This window comes from Adiantum capillus-veneris, chromosome 7, assembly GCF_014529385.1.
Source record: "Adiantum capillus-veneris isolate H3 chromosome 7, ASM1452938v2, whole genome shotgun sequence".
Taxonomy (NCBI): domain Eukaryota; kingdom Viridiplantae; phylum Streptophyta; class Polypodiopsida; order Polypodiales; family Pteridaceae; genus Adiantum; species Adiantum capillus-veneris.
In genome coordinates, this window is record NC_140937.1 from 119,300,553 (window position 1) to 119,308,433 (window position 7,881).

The following is a 7,881-nucleotide window of genomic DNA, read 5'->3' on the forward strand; positions in this document are numbered from 1 at the left end:
ATTTCTCTTTACTTGCAAGCTTGAAGCTTGCAACAATAATTTTGCTTTACTTAATGACCTTATTTGCAAGCTAAAGTTTTTTATTTTAAACTCTATGCTCAATTTAGTACTCAATTGAAAGCAACATTCAACTTAGATAACATAAAAATCTTTATGTCAAACCATGGTAATATAGTTTTACCATGCTCCATCACTATCTTGTATAGTGCACAACTACTTTGGTAAAGTCTATGATGGCATTATATCCAAAAATTAAATGCATTTTCTACCTTTCAAAAAACTAAAGTGACACTTAGTATTACATAAATTTGTATACAAAGTTAATAATAATATGTTAGTATTCTGTTTGGAACGTTGGATTTGCTTGGTCTTTTATTCGCTCGAATAATCTTGCTCGGTCTTTGGAACTCCTCACATGCACGACAACATCACCACCATTAGGAGAAAACAAAAACTGCAAGCATGTCACAAAGACTCGAGTCTTTAAATACCTTAGCACGATAACACCACCATTAGGATCTAGTGGTGGAGATGCCATGAGTAATGGTAAAGCGATGGCGCATGATTATATTGGATTATTCTTGCGGCAACAAGTTTAAAGTGTTGATATTGTGGTCTTAGATGGGGGGGGGGGGGGGCTTAGATGCGTGCAGTGCTTGTAATCTCCATGCTCTAACTAGAGCTTGAACCTTGTAGCCTTTAGGTGGATCCCCAACCCGCCGATACTAAGATTGGGATGGGATCCTTGACAGGCCTATAGGTTTGATAAAAATCAGAGTCTCTAACAAGAAAAATCCAAGGGGTAGACCTTTACCATTGGCAATGGCTTGGGTCTATAGCCTTAGAAGAAGACCAGTCTTGTCTTGAAGCGAAAACGGGACAACATATTAAAAGTCCAAAAAACCTATTTCGGCCCTATCACTGCCACAATTGGGCTAAGGTATCCTCAACCAACGCTTTTTTCCCCCTAGCAGACTTGAGGGCACAGCCGTTGGTGAACTCCTCTTCCAAGTGAAGAAGTTTTCTAAACGTTTTAGGACGTAGGGATGGATAGTTACCTGACTAATCAGGTCCACCCGTCCATGATTGACAACCTTAGTAAATCGCCACTTACCACCCTGCACTCACACATGATTCTTTTGTTATTTAATTACTACCACGTTCTTATCACAATTAAAATAATGATTCCTTTTATCCTTCATAACAGAATTTTATTAAAACAGCCCTTGAAAACAGTATTGAAAACATTCTTTTAGCAAATAGACTCTTCTTGTCTCAAGACCACATAAGGGTGAAAACACTGCACCCATTCCTTATGCATAATCCGGAGTGGATAAACCCCCACCCAAGGTTCCGGGTGTCCATACACCAAACCAGTTTCCCATATAACCGGGTGGCTCCCTTAGGATTAAAAAAAAACGGTATCCTAACTTATGTAGAAACATCAAGACATGACACGGAGTAGAAACTCAACGTTCATGGGGATAACCAACTTATCCGTGGCTAAAAAGCTATCATTATCATCAAAATATACCAAGGAGTCGGAGGTGTCTTGAGACAAGTTGTCTTAAGGATGATCAATCATATCTTTCCTAATTTAACCAGTTTTAACCCAAACAATTCTTTTCTACATTATAAACAAATGCACGTTGGAAGTTACCTTCCATTTTTGGTCAACTATTCCTTTTTTGATTCTTACTCACTCCTTACGTATGCAATGCTAACTCATAAAAGAACTTAAATTATTTAAAGACTTAATTGAATAATGGGAAATCCACTTGGGATTGATCGTCCATCTGCTGCTACGTTGACACTTGAAGACTCTCCTTCGCAGGCCTACTACTAGGCCCGGCTTCGTCATCGTGCAACGCTCTAGTTCGCTTTGGAGATATATTCTCATCATGAGATGTAGGATTTGCTCGGGTCCTTTTAGGTGCCATAACTTATTATCCTTATAAAAAAAACGTCTAAACATTAGGTAATTATTTGAAATCTAGACTTAACCTTTGTATTCAATCGTAACCCATCCAAGGTTAAAATTCTAGTCTTAATTGGTGAATTCTTGACGTAGTGATTTCTTATTTGTCTATATAAGCATGATAACTTTTTCCATAGCTTCCCTAAGGATTTTCTAAGCTATCCAAATTTACTTATAATTTTGTATATCTTTTTCCTAATTTTTCCATCGAATTCTAAGCTTGGAATCTACTTATTTTAAGCTTCATATTTATTCTATTTATTTTCTCTCAAAGATTTTATTTCCTCAACTTTATATCATAAATTTACACTTACAATAATTTTTCTAAAAACTTTTGACCCCAAAGTCTATTTATTTTAATTAATTTTTTGCTAAAAATAGGACTTTTGGTCAATTTTAATTTTCTAAACTCACTAATTAACTATGATATAATTATCACAAGTAGATAAGGATGTTTTTGACATATGGTAATTATCTTATATTTTTCCAACTGAATTATCTAATTTCCGTCTTTGATTTTCAGCTAGCTTTGATAAATAGAATGTAATCATGTAACATGATTAGCTAATTTCCGACTTTAAATTTCATCCAAAATTAGTATGTTTTGACTTAAATAAATATCTATACTAATTTTATAACCTTGACATAATTATCACGGCCTTTCATATGTAATATAGCTTTAATAAATAGCATGTAATCATATAGCATGATTTACTAATTTCTCTCTTTAGTTTTTAGCTAGAATTAGTATAATTTGACTTAGATAAATATCTATACTACTTCTCTAGCCTTGACATAATTATCACGGATTTTTTATCCTATATTCTAGTTCTAATAAATAGCATGTAATCATAGCACATGATTTACTAATTTTCCCCTTTTATTTACCCTCAATAATAGTGGTTTTCTACTAGGATAATTATCTAAAATAATTATCTGCGGTCAAGATAATTATCAAGGTTACTTAAAATGTGATTTAGCTTTGATAATTATCTTAAAGCATTTTAAATCAATTTGCTATTTCGCTCTTTTAATTTGTTCTAAAAATAGTATAATTTTGCTAGGATAATTAACTAAGCTAATTATGCAAGGTTAAGATGATTATCACGGGTTTCCTAAAATATAATTAACCTCTGGTAATTATCTTAAAGAATTTTGAATCCATTTTCTTTTTTTTCCCTTTTAATTTGTCCTAAAAAAAGTATAATTCTACTAAGATAATTATATAAACTAATTATCTGAGGGTAACATAATTATCATGGATTTTTTGAGATGTAATTACCCTCTGATAATTATCTTAAAGTATTTTGAGTCAATTTTCTATTTTCCACCTTTTAGTTTGTCCTAAAAACAATATAATTCTTCTAAGATAATTAGGTTAACTAATTATTTGAAGTTAACATAATTATCATGGATTTGCTAAGATATAATTAACCTTTGATAATTATCTTAAAGCATTTTGAGTCAATTTGCTATTCTCCCCCTTTTAATTTGTTCCAAAAATAGTGTAATTCTGTTGAGATATTTAGGTAAACTAATTATCTAATATTAACATAATTATCACCGATTCCCTAAGATGTAATTAACCTCTGATAAATAACTAAAATAATTTTGAATCAATTTGTTATTTTCTCCCTTTTAATTTGTCTTAAAAAGCATATGCAGTTTTAGGTAGAAAAATTGATTGGTAAAAGAATTTCAAACAATTTGTTAGCAATGAACATTAAATTGCAATGTAATCAAATGCATAAACAGATGTAAAGGCAAAAAATTAAACAAGTCTGGGGTCGCTAATTTGACGGTCGAAAAGCACTAGAGATCGAATATTAATACCATGGGTAAGCTTCTTAATTTTCAGTGGTCAATTAAGTTGTTTAATCGCGAGAGCCAAGTATTGATGTTCGAGGGCTGACTAGAGGCTATATCTAGAAAACCTTGTAGTTAAGCTACCATAAAAGGAATTTCTCATGAAATCATCGCCTGACTGATTACTTTTTCTTTGACCCCCCAAGGTCTTTTCACAGTGATTCAATTATGATGTGTGTGCTTATCTTGTATGCCTTGGGTTTTTTGCTTTTCAAGGAAAAAGCGCCCACACTGGGAACCTCTAGGGCTCTAGTACCATAGGCGATACATGTGAGTGAAGTACCAAATCAAGCCGAGATTTCTTTTCCAGCTTAAAATTTTACATTGTGGCACTTGATTTTTTGCTTGTTCATTTTCAGCATTTAAATTTTGTAACTTTGGGGGGTCATATAACACTGTTACACTCCCAGGCTCATCACATTAGTAAACTCCCTTTATAATACTTAAGCTAAAGGTCAATAGGGTTAAGCCCACTAGAAAGCCCTAGTACATTTCATACAATGCTGCCTAAATCGGATTAAGAACCTAAGTAACCATTGCTTATTAGGAAGGCATTCCCCATGGTATTAAGAGAAGATTTCTAATACCTAGCTTGGTCAAACTACCTTAGTCGGACTGCTTGATTTTTACACCTAAACAAGTGATTATGACAAAAGATTACATTGAATTAAATGTTTGATACTAAGCGAATGCGCTGAATATTATGCTACCAATCACAATCAAAGCAGACAAACATGGATGCAAAAAAGATAAGGGCAATGCTAATGGACAAGAAACACCTGTTTGTGTTGATGGTCGCGCTTGATTTGAAGGTTCCATGAAGGTCCAAATCCTATCAATAGCAACACGCTCCTGTACACACTATGAAACAAAAGGAATACCTCCAGGAGGCACATCAGTGGGAAAAGAGATCTTTGCTAATCACTCAACTCTAAAACAGAAACACTCCTATCGTACTAATCTTACCTACCCTCCATCACTCAATTGATGAGGATCAAAGGTGTTTTATGGCATAGGTTTCTGTTTCACTGTACCAGATGTGACATGTATAGGTCTGAGTCAATGTTTTGACTTTAATGTGCATACTCGTTTGCTAATTGCTCTTGCTCCTTTTTTTTTTTTTTTGTGTGAGTATAAAGCTTTATATGTACATTCCCTAAGATTGGAATTGAGAGGTCAGGGAAAAAGGTTGAGAGGGAAACAAATGAATGATGGATGTCAGCAAACACTCCCCCCTTCCTTGGGTAGATCATACCGTTTGAAATGAGCTTGTCACCCTTTGAAACCAATTGTTCCAGTTGGTAATAGGTGAGGATTTTTTCCAGTAGTTTTCTATTACCCTAGGTGCCTCGTCAAGCTGCAAGGGTGGTAAGGTACTCTCCCAGGATTGAACTTGAAGTGGTTCATTAGGTGATTCTTGAACACTGGGAGGTGTGGATTCTTTTGTAGCTTCATGGAGGTCCACTACTATAGATGGAGGCGGTGTAGAAGCTTTTACCTCTATGGATGTATTACATGAGGAGCTAAAAGCTTCATGGGACTCCCCCCTTCCTGAGCTAGGTGGAACAAATCGTTCTTTCTTTGGTACCCAAACTAGCTCGGGAGCAGGTGTGTAGCATTCTGTGATTTTTTTCTTTCCACTATCATTGATTCGTTTTGGAGCTACGGCATTGGGTTTACATGGGTCAGGTGATAGGTGAGAGTACACTTTACGTTTGGGCACCCAGATTTGATCATTTCCTTCATAGTATCCTTGGGCTTTCAATAGTCGTTTAGGAATCCAACGCAGCGTTTCTTTACATTTCTTGGAGTGAGTGGTACGTTTCTTACAAGGCTTCTGCTTTTTAGCACTAGCTATGGTCACTAAAGAAGCTTTAGGGACCCACTTGTATGTTTTCTTCGTTACATTAGGATGAGTCTTGTCGGAAGCGATATGCATTGCTTGTAGCATATTTAAGGGTATATGCATTTCATCCACCTCAGGTGTTACCCAGGTCGTCCCCCTATTTCCCCAAGTGTCTATGGTTGATGCTAGATGGACCCAATCCACATTGTCTGATTCAGTCATCCCAGGTAGGATATCCATATAAGGAGAATCTTGGCCAATGTCTGTATCCTTCTTACAAGTGTAACAATATTGTAGTGGGGCCGAGTGAACCGTGGTGTCAGAGCGATGATCAATAATGGTTTTACTCCCTAAGGGGTGTACCTTACCAGTCACCAAATCCACTCTAAGGACAGAGTCTTGGAATTGCAAATAGACATGATTTTTAGACCAATCGTGAACCATTTGTGCTTCCCTCATGAATGGTCGTCCTAAAATCATTTCATATGACATAAGGTGTTTAGGGAAATCCATTACAATGAACGTATGTCGTACCTTGTGTCCTAGAACTTTGATCTTAAGATCCTTGAGCATCCCCATAGGTTTGGCTATGGTACCATTTGCCATCTTTACCACAATGTTAGTAACACTGAGGCGTGGTTTTCCCATGGATTCCCAACAATCTTTTGTAACGATGCTAACTCCCGCACCACCATCAAGAATTCCCTTTATAGTTAATCCCTTGGTAGTGATGGGTAGGGTCGCATTAGACTCGTCGCCTTCAAAATACTGCCCTAATTCGTTAATGGGTACCTCGATCACAGACTCGTGTCCATCTAAGTCAAGTGATTGCACATGATTTTCCTCATCAATCATAATCGAGTCAGGCCTATTTGGTTGCGCAAACTACGGTAATCCCGTTCGTAGCTCTCCGTTAGGAATGCTCGAAGTGCAAGGAATAACTCAGGATCTCCATACAGCTTTGCTATGATCGTGGTTCGGACCTCAGAAGACATGAAGTCCACTAGTTTGGCAACATTCATTGGCGTTTTGCAGGGTGTAGGTCCTTGACTAGGAACTGGTGAGGATGGAATCTCATATTCCTCAATGGGATCAGGTATTCCTTCGTTAAACATCCTTTCCAACAAGAAGGGTGTATGCTCACTTTCTGATGTCCTGATCTCACTCCCTTCTTGGACGATACTAGATATGGCTAACGGTCTATGGTTCATGTGGGGTGGATGAACTTGCGTGGGAAACACTGTGTCATGAATTTTGATATGCATGGGTTCTGGTTCTAGTTTCCTTTGAGTCTCCTCCACTAAACCTCTTAGATGTTTCACCTGCTTGATCTCGTCTACTGGGTTTGGGTACGTCCCAATCTTCTTTTTACGATTCTTCCCTTTTTGCCCCTGCGGTTTATCTTGGGGGTCTTGGATTGGATTTGGAAACACTTGTGGTGTTTTTAGAGGCTCCTTATGGTTTTCTCTCATTCGGTTTTCATTTGGTTCCATGTTACGGTTTTCTTTGTCGGTCTTTCCTTTTGTGGTATTGGTTCTAGTCTCCATTGTCTCGACTGAATCTGAATCATCCTCGAGGTCATTCATATACACGGGGTCATCTCCTGTTCCTATGTTTGTTTTGGAACTTGGCTTTGAATTTTCCGTATTCTGCGACTTCTTCCTTCGTGTCTTCTTTTTCTTTGCTTGGATAACTGACGCGGTATCTCTCTCTTCGAGGATATGGCCTGGCCCTTGAAGCATGGACCGTGTAATCGCATAAGCGGGTGCGACGGGTGGTATTGGTGATGTCACACTAGCAATTTCGACCAAATTCAGGGGTGTGATTTTAGGCGCATTTGGGTTATAGGGGCATTGGGCAATCAAGTGATCTATGCCACAACGATTACATGTGAGTATTGGCATTGCAGACGTGCTCCCTTGATTCATTTGCATCTGTGCAGCATTCTTTTGCAGCCTAATAGGGCACTCCGCTGCTCGATGTGGTCCACCACACTCGTAGCATTGAAGAGGTGGCCTCCTAGCCTGGGTGTTGATATTTTGACCTCTGGATGCGAGAGCAGCAGCTTGATAAACCGGCTTGACTTGTCCCCAACAATCTTCCATGTAGTATATAGGACACTCTTCCAATGTATCAAGTCCGTAGGCAATACTAGTGTCTATTTCCTCCTCACAGCCATCTGCATAAGCAT